The following is an 18,865-nucleotide window of genomic DNA, read 5'->3' as shown; positions in this document are numbered from 1 at the left end:
ACAGAACATGCTTCAAGCCCTCTGTCCTCRGAGGCCTAGTATATTTAAAAACTCTGGTCCCCACTTGCTAAATGGCTCACAGTGGAAAAAATTTTGAGAACTGACAGCCTAAACCTGGGGCAAAGAATACCTCTCTCTGCCACATTGGTTTTTTCAGAGGTGTTTTTTCTGTCTGACCAAAAGCAAATTTTTTTCACTCTACTTATAGCCTAAAAATAGCAGACTAAGACATTTAAAAGAAGATGCTCTGATTAGCACTCAGTGGCATGGTCTGATGACAAGCAGCCTCAAGGGTTTTTTGCAGTGCAATCCAGACTTATCCTTGCTCCCCAAATATGTGTGAAGAATGAGAGATTTCCAGCAGCTGAAGATCTCGTCCACCATGGCCTTACTAGAATCAAGGAGGCCACCTGCAGCTTCTTCGTGGCCTCCCAGGTCGTTCACCCTGAGCAGTCCCTGCATGGCCTTCGCTGGCTTTGGGTTGATGCCATAGGAGGGCAGTCACCAGGTTTTTGGGCTGCAGCTGTGCTCCAAACACTCCCAGCAGTGATTTGTATCTAGTCCTCCAGGAGTTTTTGCTGATAGCAAATGGGCCAAAATGCCCTCATCTGCAAGAACACCACTTCAGGAGCACATGTGGGGGCAAAGGAAGAGACAAAGAAACAGATGAGTGCACACCCTTGCAGAACCCTGCTCCTCCGTGTCTACACTGCATGTCTGCTASTCCAGGTGAGCTCAGGAATATATCTGCCAGCTTTCCCAGATGTTTAGGCATATCTGCCCAGACAAGTTGCTTGATGACAGTGCAAACCTGTCCCCATTGCCCTCTTCCCTGGAAGCAGTTACCCTTGGGCTCTCAGCTTTTGTCACCAGCTGATTGCATGGAGAAAGACACAGGCATTCACTGGCAGAACATCGGCAACAGCTCCAGGGGAACCTGGGCTGAGGCGTTGGGGTGATTTATCAGCACCAGCAGCAGGGGTGGGGTCTCACGGGCATTGAAATCAGAACATTAAAGCTGTTGCTGATGCATTCTTGGGCTTTGCTCCCCCAAGGCAGAGGCATCTGATCTGCTGATGCAYAGCTACTGAGCTGCCAAAATTTCAGTCCACAGATAAGTTTAGCTGCTTTCCTTTCTTCTGATCATCTCTCCACTCTAGTGGTGTTCCTCAACAGAAATTTTCATTCTTCCTCATRCTTCATAATTTCAGGTATCTAAGTTAAAAAGTTTTCTTGACAATTTTTTTTTTTTGGGAGAATCAACCATGACTGTTGGTTGTCTGTCCTCCTATACCTAAACTTTTGCCAGTTCTCGAGTTATCTAAGTGTAAATTAGTTGGGTACCTCTGTGACTGCACCAGCCACGTACCCTGACCAGCTAGCTCGGGAGCACCTGATCTCAGTAAAAAGCTCACAACTGAACGGATTTTTTGGAATGGTGGTTCWCAGAACAAGCTTCTTCTCTTCCCTTTGCAGTGAAGTCAAGCAGTATTTTGCTCCAAATKGCTGAGCAGTCTCTCAGATTAGGTGCTGCTGTTCATATGTTGAGTACTTCTCYTGTTCCTGTTTAGTCTTATTTATCACAAATTTAAGAGGCTGCATCACTTTATTTCTAAATTCCCCCCAAAATCTGCAGTACTAATTAGAGGATAGTTATCCCAGCTGGTAACCTTTTATCTTTGCTGGATACTTCCATTTACCAGCAAGGCAAAAAAAGCAGATTACTGCCGTCACTACCATTACAGCAATCAAATGTTGCAGACTGCCAAACACAATTCCTCCCCCCTGCCCTCGACAAAAATCTTTTCTTTTAATGGGAGTAAATCTTTCCAAAGCACAATTTCTTTCTGATGTGAATAAGTGGTTTGAAACAGAAGCATACACATGCCTATGTGACGTCTTTTTTAACATCAGATTTCTGGGCTCCAAGGAAACCAAGCATGCACACAATATACAGAATGACAGAGGACAAGGTGGGGTGTTTTTATTGCACCACAGCGACACTCTTTTATCTGTTCTGGGCTGTTGGATACCATTTGAGATGCCTACTGGTGGCAATTGGTCTAATGCTAGGAAAATCGTTATACTGCTTTCTGAGATGCCTAACAGGAGGCATCTCCTCCTGTTTGCCACAGGCCATCATGGGAGGAGGTTCAGAGAGGAAAAGTAATGTAGACCTTAGGACTTTAGGAAGAATGGTGAGCACCACAGCAGTCAGCACCCCATCTGCGTCAGAAGAAAATGTGCTGCTTAAACACTCAGAAAAAAAAAAAAAAAAAAAAAAAAAAAAAAAAAAAAAAAAAAAAAAAAAAAAAAAAAAAAAAAAAAAAAAAAAAAAAAGATAAATCCTGCTTACAAAATGCTTCCTGGGCAGGACTCCTGCCATGTCCCAGTCCCAGGACCACCTGGCAGAGGGGATCCCAGGGCACAGGGCTCACAGTGCAGACAGTCAGGTGGTCCCCTCATCCCCAGGACCCTGTGGAAGACCCCCCTCTCCAGAGTCACATCAGTTGCATTCAGTAAATGCACAGTGACTGCATTTTATCTGAGCAAGAACAATACAAAGGCTCTGTCTGGGCAYGGAGTAGTACAGTATTCACATCTGAGAAAGATTTCCTGTTGTTGCTTTGCTATGTTTTCTGATCAGGGTGAAGAACAATTCTGGACTCCTTGAGGATGTCTTCAGAGTCAAAGTTGTTTTCTCTCTGGTTCCACCCATACGAAAATGGAGGAGTTTTTAAACCAAGCAGTGAGCACAGGCAGGTCAGCTGCTCAAAACTCCTCCTGCCAGGAGGCAGCTGCCCAGGCTCAAACAAAAGCCTCCTTGCAGCTAACCCTCTGAGTGATAGAGAAGAGCAGAATGAGAATGTAAAATAGGGGTTTTAAAATGAGGAGCCACACTCGAGCTTGGCCCTACTGTACCCCTGCAAAAGGACAGAAATTCGTTAATGTGCAGTGCAGACATCTACCCAGAGGTTACCTTCAACCATGAGCTTAAAGGAAAAAGCTGCAGTGGAGGGAGGGGAAAAGCAACACATCTAGAATGTGCAGCATCATTTCTAAGTATGCCAGGGTAAAGAGTGACAAAAAAGGCCTGGTTTGCTCTGTCCAAAAGAGTGAAGGGAAATAAAAAGAACCTTTACAAGTATCAAGTGAAAAATAGGCTGCATGAGGATTCTGAAATGTAAAATATCAATTTATGTATTGGGTTTGCCTTCACTTAAAAAAAAAAAAAACGGTAGTTTTAATGTGTTGGCTTAAATGATTTAAAGCATGTACAATCATCCATTTCTTCATTCATCCTTTCATTCAAAATAATGAATAAAAAGAATTATGAAGAGAACAGAATTATTAATTATGAACAGAACAGTCTGATTATAGCCCTCTAGTCTGATTTCCCATATAACACACTCTGTTTAACCAGGCCATTAGCTTGTGGACTAAGGCATCCAATGCCTAGATGTCTCCCAATGTACATCTAGAAAAAGCCCCTACCCTTTCTTGGGACCTTGTAGCTGGAAACAGACTAAAAARAACCTTTGTCTACATTTTCCCTAGAAATCCAGTCCAGGGTGTGCTTGCTTTGTGAATCACATTGTTTTCTGAATTCAAATAACTGTACAACCCCTGTAATTCAGTGCTGGTTCAAAAGGTTGGTTCAAAAGCAGGATGGGATCCTCTAGGCTCAAAAAACTTTTCAGAGTTCCCTGGGACTCTTCCTCATGTTCAAAGGAGGATGGCAGGAGCTGAGATCAAGAACATCTCCCTCTACCACACACTCTTGTTTCAGAAATAAACAAACTTGTGTAATCCCAAACAACAACAATTSTCCACAAGGCTCCAGTCCTTTGACACCAATCAATAGCAGAATGAGCATGGMACTCAGACACTGCTGGTGTATTTTGCTGGTTTTGGTATCTGCATTTCTAACTATCTTTCTCCTTGATTTTAGGTACTTTCACACTAACAGACTTTTAAGACATTAAAATTCTGAAAAGAGGCGTGTGCAGATTTACTTTCATARCATGGTGAGGTACAAAGGATGAACAGTAATTTATTTAACACCAACAGTAATGACTGTGTGAGGCTTACTTTCGTAAATTGCCAATTGTAGGCAAAATGATAATTAATTCATATTTTAAGGGAATAGGCAAATCTTGAGGAAGCCCTCATATTTGTCTGACATTAGAAGCCAACATTTGTCATCAGCAACAATCATAAATACAATTTTATAGTGAGTTTCTTGTGTGTATTATGCGGATTGCGTTTAATCCCTCAATGATGTGTAAAATGACATTAGTCACTATCACTTGTGTACTGAATCACAAACATCACTATAGAGTCAGCTTCCATGAACACAGACCCTGGCCATAAAGAGCAGCATGCTCTTTCAGATAACAGTGCACTGACTGCTCTCATGGCTGTGATGGGGAAGATAGAAGAGTTTTGGCCTCTGCCTGTTTCTGCCTGTAGGAGAGTTTTACCAAGACAACTGGCAGTCCCCAAGAGCTTTTGCCCTTAAAACCTACCACAAAAAGTTCTGTTTGTTTTGTGCCTGTAACCTGTTACATGTGTCCCCTCCACCTCACAATTTTCTGCTGCTGACAGATGGCGCTTASGAACAAGAGGCACTAAGTATTGCCTCAGAAATAATAGTAATTAAATCACAGAATGCCTTGCTCTGGAAGGGATCTTAAGGATCTTCTAGCTTCAGGGCCCATGGCAGGGACACCTTCCACTAGACCAGGTTGCTCATAGCCACACCCAGCCTGCCCTCGAGCACTTCCAGAGACAGGGCATCCACAKCTTCCCTGGGCAAACTCTTTATTGGTGTCCCACCAAAACCAATACAAACAAGCTCCGTTTGGCACTGGCATGGGATTTAAGATGCTGGTTTGGAGGAACTCACATCTCTTAGTGGCCCACCTCTGTCAGCAACACTTCATTTCGTATGTACCAAATCTCTCTGGAGTCCAGCAGGGGTATGGCCATAACTGACTTCCTCGTAGCTCCTCAAAAGTTTGGGGTTTAAGAGCTTCAGCTTTTCCTCTTAAAGAGCTCCTGCCCCAGTGCCCCCCACTGACTTTATCCTCATCTATGAGAAAATGAAAGAAAATAAACTTCAAAGAAGCAGGCGCATCTATTGTCTGACTACCAGCATAGCCCCAATCTCACAGATTTATATGAACACAGACAACTCCCACGTTCTTGCCCAGTGCTCATTACCTTCCTGACTCACCAGAACAACTCAGAAATAATTTAGGGATTCAATAAACTCATTAAGTACTTCCATTTACAATTTAGGATGCTATAATCTGGTCCCAATTATTTGCATAAATTAGTCTTTCTGACTCATATCATACCTGTTTCTTTCAACCTGGGTCTTTACTTAGGGGATTTACATTATTTTCTAATTGTACATTAGAAAGTCTTATTCAAGACAGGTTTTTGTCAAAGTACCACAAAACTTTTMAAGGTATGATTAATGGCTTGCCCTTTCTCATTATTTGGTCAATCTCTCATTCTTTTCTATTTCTAAGACAATTTTAAAGMAGGATAAAAAGTGCTTTCATTGCCTTTAGTCAAAGCTATTGCTGCTGTTGCATTTGCACTGTTGTGCACCTTCAGTAGCTCTGTGCAAGGCACCTTCAAGCGAACATGATCTCTACTCTGAAAGGTTCAAACCTAAGGGCAGACAAAGAAATAAACTGAAGTTTAAATGAGGGAGACAAAAATACAGTGAACACACAAAGCAATTTGTTTCTCTGCAGCTGGAGGCTGTTTCTGAAAAGGTGTCAGTTTCAAAATTTCTTCATATCCAACAAAACTCTCAAACATAAGATTTTTAGTGTAGAGTGGGACTTTTATTGGATAAGAATGGGCTTGGAGTCATGAGTGTTCTGTTTGCTGAGTTGAGGAGTGATACCATTCAAATTGAAGTCAGCTGGAGAACTTAAATGAAATGCGAAGGACACTGTGTCCAGACTTTGGATAAAGAACATCTAAATCATGAAGCTTGAGATTTGAGGTCCTCATGAGACAKGTGAACACTCATTACCTTTAAAAAAAATGGACCATCTTGTGATGATGGGTAAGAGTAGAAAACCTGGTATCTAAGCTAAGCAGGAACTTGACTGCAGCAGGCTTATATGCCCTGAGCTAACACTATGGTCCRTAACACCTGAAAACCAAAAAGTAAACAATTGAAATTTATTCTTTCAAAGCTCTTGGAATTTTTAAGYGCTGTCAAGATCTGGAAGGTTTGAATCACCTTGGAAGACTGAGCTYTTCTGTCAGTCCTGGGGACAGCCATTGCCAGGTCACAGCTCGATGGGCACTCTGTCACTTTCCAGGTTATAAATGCCCAGCGGTCCGTATTAAAAAAAGCAAAGAAATTCCTCCAGGAAAAGCAGGCTGRAAGCYASGGGAGCTTTTTTCCTWGTCTCTTTCAGCTCTAAGGAGAGGSTGTGCTCCAAAYCCTCCCTGAGTCAAGGACCCCTTCTTCTTTGTGCTGTCCTCTTTGACACAGCTCAAGGGTCCATCAGATGGCCCAAAGCCTTCCCAGGTCTTGGCTGAATGAGACCATTTCATGTTTCCTGAAATCTTGTCCCTTTCTGTTTATCTCCTCTGTACTACCTACACWGGGTAGGTCTCTCCTTGTGAGACCTTCTAAACATGAGATTCCCAGAGATCCCATTATATCCCAKATATCTCTATGGCCTTTCCAGTCCTGAGGAGAGGATTATTTCACACATCTTGCAGACTATGCACCTGTTTAGACACTTGGGTAGGATATTCACCATTTAGCAGTAGTACATTGTCAGCTGATGCCCAGCTGTTATCTCCAGCAGACCCAAAGCTTTTCCTCTTGGGCTGTTGACCTCTATTACCTGCTCACTTGAACCTTCACTGCTGAAGTCCTGATGATAAGCTGTACATGGAGCACCCTGTCTTATCTGATTTTGTTTCATCATTTTATTTAAATATAAGCTTGTATAATGTTTGAGGCTTCAAGAAATAATTTCATGTTTTCTTGCACAGTCTTTATTTTTACCTTCTTTTTCATTCTTCTGAACATAAATTCAGAAGTAAGAATTTGGTCTATAAAAAGCCATTCGTGTCATCAAGAACAAGTATAGTCCCCATAAAGGAAATAAAAAAGAGGTACTGGATTTATTATTTACTTTTCAGCTCAAATTATTTTTCACATGCGATAAAACCAGCAAATTAACATAAGGTTGGGCTTGCTGGTACAATGAACCCAGAAARCAAAACCGTGTTTTGCTACCAGAACTACATTATGTGTTTTGTCTTCTCTTGCCATTTTTCATGCTGAATTTCTCCACTTACACTCAGGGTGGAACCAAGTTATAAAACRGAGCCTTACTTATATAAGAAGCACATGACAGAGCATTTTAGCAGTTCCTGTAAGGTCGTTAAAAGGGGTGAGTCTCTATATGAGTAAAACAATCTGACTGGAAGACCAAATAGAAAGACAATGATGAGATTTCAGATGCCTCCTCCTGTGTGTGCCGATAATGTGTTTATTTTTTGAAATGGGGGTTACCAGCAGTGTCAGCCACACAAAGACAGAGGGCAGATCAGTTCCAGTGAAAGAGATTTGCATAGTTTTTCTGAGGTTGGTRTGTTCAACCAAAAATAAAATGAAAAAAGCAACAAGAATTTGAAGTGTGTCATGAATATATCATTTGTGCTCTCTAGCCCTTAAGCAAATAATTGAAAAGCAACTCTAGTTATGAGTCATAATAGTTCTTTAACAATGAGGATTATTCTTGATGCCTTCAATGACATTATTTAGTTAGATATTGTGCACTCCTTGTCTACATCTATTTTGTAAAGTTATAGAAATTTACCRAATGGTGTTTAAATTCCTTTCCAATCCATCCAAAAGCCCACTTAAGGTACACCACAATAGATATTATAACAACAAAAGAAGTTTTCAGGTGCAATATCAAGTCATCAGTGCAGKGTTGCTTTCTATCCAGATTTTTGGCTAAGCTGAGAGAGTGAAGCTCAGTAAAGCTGACTGGCTTACTCTTGATTACATTGCACCTTGAAATACATGGCTCAGTTGTTTTTAATTCTTTTTCCAGCAACAGTCATAATACATGAAGCTGCTTTAAAGCAGAACATGAAAACTTTTGAAGGATGTGCAAAATATGACTGAAGAAGGATGAAACAGTACTTACACATCTGACCCTTAGACAACCCCTGACAATTCTGGGTAAGGTGGTTCACAGAAGAACAGTGGTTCACAGAACARCAGTGAGAACTCCAAATGAGTGTTCATTGTATACAAGTAGAGTGGAAGAACTGAAATGTGTTTGAAAAAATATGGAAAAGTTTTGTTGCTGGTGAAGGACATTTCAGTATTTGTGGCATCTCTTATGCTGATCCATGGTCGATGCCTCTTGCCAACACTGCCCAACATTCAGACAACCTCTTTGGCAGAAAAAAGCCCATGCAGGCCTGGAATGGAATGGAATGGAATGGAATGGAATGGAATGGAATGTTTCAGTTGGAAGGGACCTACAGTGATCAAGTGGTCCAACTGCCTGACCAGCCTAGGGCAGAACGAGAGTTTAAAGCACTTTGTCAAGGGCACTGTCCAGATGTTTGTTATGGCTGTGCCGTAGCAACCCCAAATCTTCTGCTGTTTATCACAATACCTGTGAGACCCCAAGTAGCAGGGGCTTCAAAACACCAATACTTGGTGACATCATGCCTGTTTAGAGTGAGTTCACATGTGGAGCTTTTAGGATCTTATGACTTTGCTGCTGACAATAGTATGGCTCCATGGACCCTACTATACAGTAATCTCCTCAGAAATATCCCCAGGATTACATCTGCCTGCAGCGTTATTATTTTTTCTGTGATTGGGAAAGAAAAAACAATTGCATGATGGTGTTTTGATCAAGTTAGGTTATAGCAGACAAGATCCATAGGCACAAAGACCTAAAGCTCAGCAGTAGTTAATGCTCAGACAGCCCTTGTGAGCTCTGCCAGGGCAGGATAAGGTTTTTTTTCTTGGTTTGTAGGTACAGGGTGTCACCTGTAGGGACGGTGACTGCCTGCAATGTAGTCACTTTAGACAGAATAGTGTCACATGTATAAAACCAGATACAGCCTGTGCCCACACAGAAAAAGAAAACTTCTACAGCATCCTGGAAAGCCAGTCTCTGATCCAGCCTCTTGTGGGGAAACTGGGATGGGATGAGGGGCTGCCTTATCCAAACCTACAACATCTATCTCCTCTATGCCATTTCCAGGAGTGACCAGGCAAGTCAGGCTGCCTGTTACAGCTCACCTCATTCCCTCTGTTTTCCAGAAAAGATTAAACTACAGACTGATGTCAGCYCCTTAGTTCAGGGAAAATAAGACTCACATATTGCTATGCAGCCTATAAACTCTGAGTTGACAGTGCTACAGGTTTAGAATCAGGGAGCTGCTCACAGCAGGGTGGTGACCTTTTGATGTAAAGCACCATGCACATTCATGCATGGTCTTTCAAAGGCCTCTTGGTATCTCTTACAACTTCTGTAGATGGCAGGTCCTATTTTGAACAGGCAGCAAACTGACTGTAAAAGGCCCTTTCCACCCACATGTGGTTTGGGCCACCTTTATTTTGGCTTTTATCACCCAGGAGAATGTGCTGGCCTATGCCTATTTTGTGATTCCCAGCTACTCCTGCCAACTGTTCTTATCACTTCACTGTGGTTTAATCACTTGTCACGTAGTGCTGTGTTTATGGCATATACGTTATACCTCTTTGGAGATAAGAAATGATTACTGACACGCACACCTTCATTAACCCACTGACAGAGGAGCARCAGTGAATACAACTGTCAAGGTAAAATGACAGAATATATCAGCATTAGGGCAATCAAACAATGCAGGCAAATGCTGTCTATAAACATAAACCTGTTACAACAGCGGTACTTTATGACTTTTGGCAGCCACCAAGTCATCAATAAGATCCTAAAAGCTCCAGTGACATGTGAACTCACTCTCAATAGATACGTTGTCAGAGCAATTTAATTTGCTTTGTGGTGGTGTCACTCTTTGTTGGAGAAGGACCTTTCTCACCCTCAGAGCTCATTAATGGCAGTGTCAAAAACAGTCTTATTGCCATGACAACRTTGAAGAAAGTTGAATGGAGACTACTGGATAGCAGAGAGCAGATACTGCACGTGGCTGTACTTGGCAGATGTGTTCATACCAAGCAAAATACTGCTCTTTCCAAAATGTATTAAGGTGAGTTCAATGTACACAAGCAGCTTCTGAATCACTGGAATGTGTCTTTCTGGACATATTTTTTTTTAACAGGTTCTAATTTCTTAATAATTTTTGTACCAGAAAATTAAGAAAAACAACTCAATGATTTATGTCTAAAAATCTGCTCAGTTTAATCACTGACAGGTGGAAGTCCCTTTTGGACTATTTTCATCCATCTCATGTTTTCTTTCACAGCAATGATGACCTTATTTATATCATTGGGCAGTGGTTATGGCTGCTCTTTTACTCTGCAGTTTAGTCACACAATCAACACTTGATASAGTATTAATGGTAAACACAACTCTGGGTTAATGATTTTTACGGTCTAATTATTYTTTCTGCGGCAATGAGATTCCATTCTATCACTTGGTAATTTTCTCTCTGCAAGACTCAACAACYGAAAAAGCGGGTAAGCCCGGATGTTTGGTGTCTAGGCTGGAGCATTAAAATCCAGATAYATACTGAATTATCCAAATTAGAATTTAACTAATTCCAATTAACTACATTTCCTTTGTCTAAACCATTGATTTTCCCTTATTCTTGAATTCCCAAACTCCCTTCTCCAGATCATCTGCTGTTTTATGTTTCTATCATACTCACACTTTCCTTGTTTCAAAGGCAGATTATTTCAATCTTTTAAAACATGGTTTCTACTGAATATTTTAACACACTCCCAATCATTTCCATCACCTTGTACTGAAGCTGACATAATCTGCTTCATAGACTGTCTCTTGAGACTGTGAGCACCCACTCCTGCACTTGGTCTTCCCCACAGAGTCACACTGCTGACCTCAAAAGCACTGCCTCCTTTTTCCATGCCTTCTCTACCTGTGAACTTGTTTCATTCTTTGGACTGTGGCTYTACACATCTGACATCTGTCCACCACCACATCCAAGTGCCCTTCCYAACCTGACACTGGCAGAATGGTGTAAGGTTAATGAGTAAATCATGTTTCCCTCTCCAATTAACAGTATTTTGCATTTGTTGACACTGAGCTCCACCTGTCACTTTGCTCCCTAATGTTCATTTCTGTAGAGCTCCAAATGACCTTCCCCCCTCATGACAGGCTCCAAGAAAATTATTCAAGAGATCAGTACTTGAGTACTCTACTCTAAATATTTCTCTTTGTTGGAAATGGATTTATCTGATTCTTTATTTTCTATTTCTCGGCTTTTGCTCACAGACAATATGCCTCTGAACAAAAGCAAGGTATGTTCTTACACCTTCTAAGGAATCTTTTTTTTTCACCTTTTGAAAATTAAAATCCAGTGTTTTTTAATTTTTTTACACTGCTTTGCAGTTTTACATTGCATTACTTAGAGATTCAAAAATTCTAATAGATTAGTGAGACACAATTTACCATTGCAGAGACTGGTGAATTGCCTTTTTCCATTAATACCTCCCTTTTAATAACTTTTTCTTAATGTTTCCTCTGTTAAAGGTATGAGACATGATTACAAAAGCTATTATTATAATTTTCAACAGCAGAAGCCTTAGAGTATTAGGAAAAGAAGAAGTAATTCCAGGCCAGCCTTTGATATGTCATCAAGATAYTATTCTGGTGCTCTTTGCTGGGTTCATCTACTGACTGCATTTTGATTAACCAAATTCTTAGAATATTAAACTGCAATGCAACCCAATTCCACTAATTTATCATCTACTCTAAGCAGAGATTTTAACTTCTCACACAGGTACATAGTTTCAACATAAAATGCAAACATGAGAAGCAAGAGGAGAAATAGGGAACTGAAGAGAAGCATCACCATTGAAATCAGGGTCATGAGACGGCTCCCAGAACCTAAAGATCAGACTGATCACTGCAGATACATTCACATCCACCATCTTCCTTCTCAGGTGTAAATCCTCTACTCGTGTTTCATCATTCTTATTTCATCATTCCCAAAGGAAAAAGGGAAAACCAGGTGTGTAAGACACAGTACTTTGTCTTGTTGGAGACAATGAATGGGGCATCCCATTCACCCCACCTCTGCTGTGCAAATGTCCTGCAGCACACYTTGGGTGTGCAAGACACTGAGACCCACCGAGGTGTGCCACAGGGATCTGAACTTAAGTGCTTGTCTCAAAATCTCCCATGGGTACCTCCATCCATGCAAGTCCCAAGAAAGATCAGCCTCTTCCTGCTCACCTGCTTTTTAAGCACCTGTGAGAGACATGTGGTCCTCGCTGACCACAGGCGTTCATTCCGTGACAATGTTCTGCCTTTYAAACAGCAATATGATTTTCACTAAATATTAATTGGCCTGGCTGGTGAGGTCCTGACAACACAATAAATAATTTACCAAGCTTTTCAGCCCCATTTACTTACCAAGGAGACAATGCCAAGTGAGCTGTGCATCAAGTGCTTCRGTTCAAATGGCTGAGGAATGCAGGRCTTGCWCAGTGTGYCTGCACAGCAGAGCAGCTGAGGGGACTGTGGCCAGGGGATGCTTCCACCTGATGRACAGCCATATCCTGGGCTGCAGCCAAAGCAGCATGGCCAGCAGGTTGAAGGAGGTGATTCTTCTTCTCCACTCTTCTCTCATGAGACCCATCCTGGAGTTCTGCATCCAGCTCTGGRGTCCCCAATGTGAGAAGGATGTGGGTCTGTTGGAATGAGTCCACAGGAGGGTCACAAAGGGGGTCAGATGCCTGGAGAACATTCCCAATGAAGGCAGGCTGAGAGAGTTGGGGCTGTTCAACCTGGAGAAGAGAARGCTTCAGGGAGACCTTACAGCACCTTTCACTGCCTGGAGCAGGCTGACAAGACAGCTGGAGAGGGGCCTCTGAAAGAGCATGTAGTGACAGGACAAGGGGTGATGGCTTCAGACTGAAAGAGGGCAGATTTAGATTAGATATTAGAAAGAAATTCTTTGCTGTGAGGGTGGTGAGTCACTGGAACAGCTTGCCCAGTGAAGTTGTAGRTGTTCCTGGAAGTGTTCAAGGCCAGGCTGGATGGGCCTGTGCAACTTTTATTGTGCAAYCTTTTTTTCCTGAAAAATTACCATCTTATCCACTCAAGGTAATGTGGATTTTTTTTTTTTTTATATTTAATGCATGTCAGATGGAGATTGTAGGAGTGAACAGAGGAATTGCAAGGGCTCTAAAAGGAGACCAAACAGATATATTTTGAGAGAGCAAAACTGCATGATTTTTGCATTGTTTCTAATTAAATCTTTGTTTCAGGGTTTCTACTAGTTGCTTGCAGTGGGCAGGAAGAGGATTTTTTTCTCATAATATATATATAATCAAGTTAATATATAACTTGATTTCTTAGTATTTCCCCTCCACTTGAAAGGAGGAGACATGGTCTACCTTCAGAAATAGRAAGACAGGCAGAGTATATTGGCAACACTGAAAACCTCTGGCAAGCTGATTTATGTGTCTTGATGACTGGCTCAGGCTTGGACAGATACATTGGGTTTGCGTGGCCAAGCTTTGATTGTGGGGCTGAGGATGACAGGGGTGGGTTCTGTGAGAAGCTGCCAGAAGCTTCCCCCGTGTCCAGCAGAGCCCATTCCTGGCAGCTCCAAGCACAGATGTACCACTGGCCAAAGCTGGGCCAACAAGAAATGGTGGCAATGCCTCTGAGACAACATATTTAAGAAAAAGTGGGAAAAGAAGTTACTGTGCAGTTGGATGTGGAAAAGAAAAGAAAAGAGTGAAAACATGTGAGAGGAACAGCTCTGCAGGCACCAAGGTCAGTGCAGAAGGAGGGGCAGGAGGCGCTCCAGGCACTGGAGCTGAGATTCSCCTGCAGCCCATGGTGCAGCCCATGGTGAGGCAGCCGTGTCCCTGCAGCCCATGGAGGTCCATGGGGATGCAGAGATCCACCTGCAGCCYGTGGAGGAGCCCGTGCTGGAGCAGGTGGATGCCTGAGAGGAGACTGTGATGCTGTGGGAGGCCCGTGCTGGAGCAGGTCCTGGCAGGAATCTGAAAACCATGGAGAGATGAGCCCACTCTGGAGCAGGTTTCCTGGTGGAACTTGCGACCTTGTGAAGGGACCCAGGCTGGAGTGAGCTGTGCCTGAAGGATTGCACAATGTGGAAGAGTGACCCACAYTGCAACAGTCTGTGGAGAAGTGATGCCCTTGGGATGGACTCACGCTGGAGAAGTTCATGAGAACTGTGTCCTGTGGGAGGGACCCCAGGGTCAAGTGTGGAAGGATCCTCTTCCTGAGCAGTGGGAGAAACCACGGGTGATGAACTGACCATGACCCCCATTCCCTGTCTGCCTGCACTGCTGGGGAAGTGGGTAGAGCTGGGAAGCAGGAAGGGGTAGCAGCCTTAAACACCTTTAAAAAAAAAAAAAAAGGTGGTTTTAAGGTTTTATTTTACTTCTCATTATCTTGCTCTGACTTYACTAGCAATAAATTCAATCAATATCTCTGATTTAAGTCTGTTTTGCCCCGATAGGTTTTGGTGAATGATATCCCCCAGTCCTTACCTCAACTCATGGATCCTTCATTGTATTTTCTCTCCCCTGTCCAGCTGCAGAGGTCAGTGATAGGCTTTGGTGGGTTCCTGGCAATCAGTCAGTGCTAACCCACTATGACAAATCACCATATCCGGGGTAGAAAGGAATTTCCTTCCAAGTTAAAGTGACAGGACCATTGGGAGAGAGAGMCATTGCTTTTCTCTATAACCCTGACATAGCCCAATCCCCAGCATCCTCTGGGCTTCTATTCCTTACAAATCAGCCCCTGCTCTAACAGGACCAGTCATTGGCTCCAGCCCTAGATATTTCCTTACTCTTTTCTGAGACATTTCATTGAATTTCTCATACTTCCACCTTTGTATTAAAGGTGAGGTTTACTTGCAACGGGCAAAGATGTTTTATGGCTTTGTGGTATCTGCTCTGTAGGGAGCAATATTTGTGGATTAAACATTGATCAGATGAGGGCTTTTGATATGAGATGAGATGATGATTTAGGCAGTCCTGACAGTCTGTGCCTGAGATGTCTCGCAGAACAGAACAGTCATAATCCCCCTGCTTGTGGATGATGAGAATGAGGGGTTGCACCATGATAAACAAAGAGTAGAAATTRCACAATTAGCTCAGGGCAGATTTTTCCCCAAACTATTTAGTAGAATTCTTTCTAAAAGATACATGCCTGTAGAAACTTGTTAAGGAGAACAGTCAGAGATTTCTCACCCCTCACCTAAGAAAAATAGCTTTGTCATGGACTGAATTTTCTCCCTACAAGGGTGTTATTGCATTGTTACATTTATGTTCATTCCTGGCAAATGCATTGGTCATCTCTGGCTGATTCCTCATGATCCCTTGCTGGAATCCTGTGCCTATAGACAGAACCCATTCCTGCAAGGAGCAGTGGCTGGACTTTATGTGGGATCTTTTATGGCACCCTGAATGACACCAGCTGTCTGATGAGGCAGTTACAGACTCACATGTCCACACACTTCACACTGGGATAAGTTATACCCTACTGGCCTAAATCCCACCCCTSGCTGCCTGGATCATGTCCAGCTTTCCTGAAAACCCTTTCCTTGAAATGCATCATTAAAACAACCATTYCCAGCCTGCTCTTTAACTAAATGGGATGTTTCATTGCCACCAGCTACAGCACAGATATGATATAAAAAGAGGAAACAAGGTAGTTAATAGGTACTCTGYCCCCCCCCATTTTTCTGGATATGGAGCACCAGGATATTTCTGTCTCCTTCGTCAGCAAGGATCCATATGGATGCACCAGTTGCTTCTAAAATAATTGTCAGCTTTCACCAGCATTCAGAGGGGCCCTATTTCTGTCCCTGTGCACGTAGCAAACAAAAGGTGCCATCTAGTGTCTCTGAGCAGCATCCAAAACTGAAAGGAGAAATTGCTCAAGCGTACATTTAATGTCTACTTTTTCACTAACTGACACAAAACTGGTCTTCAGAATGCACAACCATTTCATTTCATTTGTGATCTCTCTACCTTTATCTCTCCACACAGTTTTCATCCAAGGTCTGAACATCAACTTAGCTCAGGACTAGAGCATTCAGGAATTGGATCCATTGATTCCATCTAATTAAACAATTTGAAGTAATTCTAAGCAATAATAAGCAGTAATTCTAAGCAGTAAGTCCTTTTTAATCAACAAGCTGGGGCTTGAAATATAGTTTTATATATTACTAATAAACTTTTGTCCCACAGGGCCCAGTTCCATTTAAGATATAAAGCAACTTAATCACTTGATATCCCACAAACAGACAAGAGACAGTCTCAAAGCTAGCAAAATAGACAGCAGAGCTGTATCTGTAAAAGATCTTAAATCAAACTTAACTGYTTCTGTGGGTGCCTTTGACAAAAACCACAGCTCTGAAAATCCTCTCTGCACCTGATTGCACCTTGGGGTGAGTCAGATGGGCTGTGGGCATCCTGCTCAGACCCCAAACCCAAAAAGCTGATGGGCTACACCCACCCAGTTCCACTCTTGGCCCCAGACTCCTCAGAGGGGCAGAGAGATGCTTCTGTCATGCCACAAGTAAGAATGGGATGAGACTGTGTTTCTCTTGCCTGCAAGTATCCCAGATAACAGGAGGACATGGGGTCACACYCTCCAGATGGGCAATTTCAGAGCATGAAATTGAGAGAGAGTGCTGCAAACCCTGGGGTGTGGCAGAGGGGTGTGTGGGAGAGCTGGGCCCTGGTAGCCAAAACTTGAGGACAGTGCTGGAGGATCCATGCCATCCAGCAGAGGTGCCCAGGGCTGGCATGGGCAGGTCCATACTGCCCAAATCCTTACTGAATCCTTCTCAGTGCTGTTTTGGGGAGGAATGGTTTCATGGAGTGACCTAGGAAGCTGGTATTTGAGAAAGCAGAACCTTCTATCTGCACCAACAAGTGCCTCTGCCAGATCCAACTATAAAGGACAACTTTAAGCACCTGGAAATTCACTCAAAAAATATGAAGAAAAATCTGGCAGCTGTAACCAGCTTTAACTCTGACTCTTTTCAGCAAAACCATAGAAAACATTTTTATCACGTTGGTGAAACTCCTTGCAAAAGCAGCCATGCTTATTAGCTGTCCCTAACTGGCAGGTACCTTGCTACCTGCTGGGCTGAGATGAGGCCACAGAGGATGGGCATCCCCTCTGAACACCCAGGAACTCATGTTGCTTCTCACTCTTGCAGAGATAAAGTAAAACAACAATTGCATGAAACAACAATCAAATTAAAATGAAAGAAATCTKCCACAAATTTATTTCTGCCTTTCCTCCTTGCAGGATTAACTCTATTGTAAAATGTCTGCCTGCTTTATAGTGTTTTTTGTATAGGCTGTATTCTTAAAGTAATCAAGGATTATTCTGTGAGAACAAATTGCTTAAATTATACTGAGGTTTTTTTTCCCCAGAGTTGTTAATCTTTTTACTTAAAAGAAAATCTGAAAAGCTGAATGAGGTCACATAATAGTTACAACTCTTTTCGCAAAAGTAAATTGTATACAGGATATTTTACAACACATTTTATTCTGCAAATCTTTTCCTTGATTACTTGGCTATCTGTGTATAAATAGATCCTGCTTGTTTTGCATTCATTCTACAATGCCACCATCCAGTGTTCAGGATGCTTCACTGTCATTGAAAGGATTATAAACCCCTAGATATTGAACTGAAATATCAGAAGAGGGGTAAGATAAAATAAAGCTTTGGGAAAGAATGTACCAAAAAAGTGCATWAAAAGGAGAGATGAGTTTGCACACTACTGTGAGTCAGGTTCCCATGCCTTATTCACAAGCCATAGCAGGACTCCTGAGGGATTAAAGCATTCAGTTGCCTTCTTTTGGGAAGCAAAGATCATGCATATGTAAGATTACCAGAAGGRTCTTTCTATATCTTTCAGCCAAGTCCCTTGGAATCAGAAGAAAACATGCAGCATACCTTCCTAAACTGATCATATTCCTGCTTGGAGCCASTCAGATTAGCATTTCATATGGAAAACTGTCCCTGAATGGTTAGAAGCTTTTTTCTAATTTCCCAAATAATTGATGTATAGCCAGAATTCACAGGCTGCTCTTTATCAATARTGTTCCTTAATGTCAATAATTCCTCTTCTTTCCTTCACATTCACAGAGCTCAAAGATGGAGTCTTAGAATACTAAAGCAGGAAAAAATTCAAGAAATCATGTAAGCCATTTTCATGCCCCAAGGTGGGATCATGACTATACATCCATATCATCCCTGAAAAACACTTGTCTTATCAGCCACTGAAGGTCACCAGTGCTGGTGAATAAAATACATGTTTAGCCAACCTGCTCCAGACACTATTGAAGATACTTTTAGTTACTGTCTAATCTGCATCTTCCTCTCATGAAAAATTAAGTTCATTTCTTCTTGTCCCATCCACTAATGACATGGAAATCTGCATGGAAAACTTCCTTTTACAGGAAGCAGCCTTTGTAGATTCCTTTTTTTTATAGAGTACACCACACAAATTAGTTTACCCTATTCTCTTAAATCACACCTATGAGACATCTRGCCACTATGGGCTGTTTCCAGCTGACCCACATAAATATGAGCTGAGGTATCCAAGAACAGACACAGTATCACAACCAAGACCTTACCATGCT

The sequence above is a fragment of the Malurus melanocephalus genome, unplaced genomic scaffold (assembly GCF_030028575.1).
Source record: "Malurus melanocephalus ecotype Western Australia unplaced genomic scaffold, MMel_1.1 scaffold_61, whole genome shotgun sequence".
Classification (NCBI taxonomy): Eukaryota; Metazoa; Chordata; class Aves; order Passeriformes; family Maluridae; genus Malurus; species Malurus melanocephalus.
Note: the sequence above shows the minus strand (reverse complement) of the source record.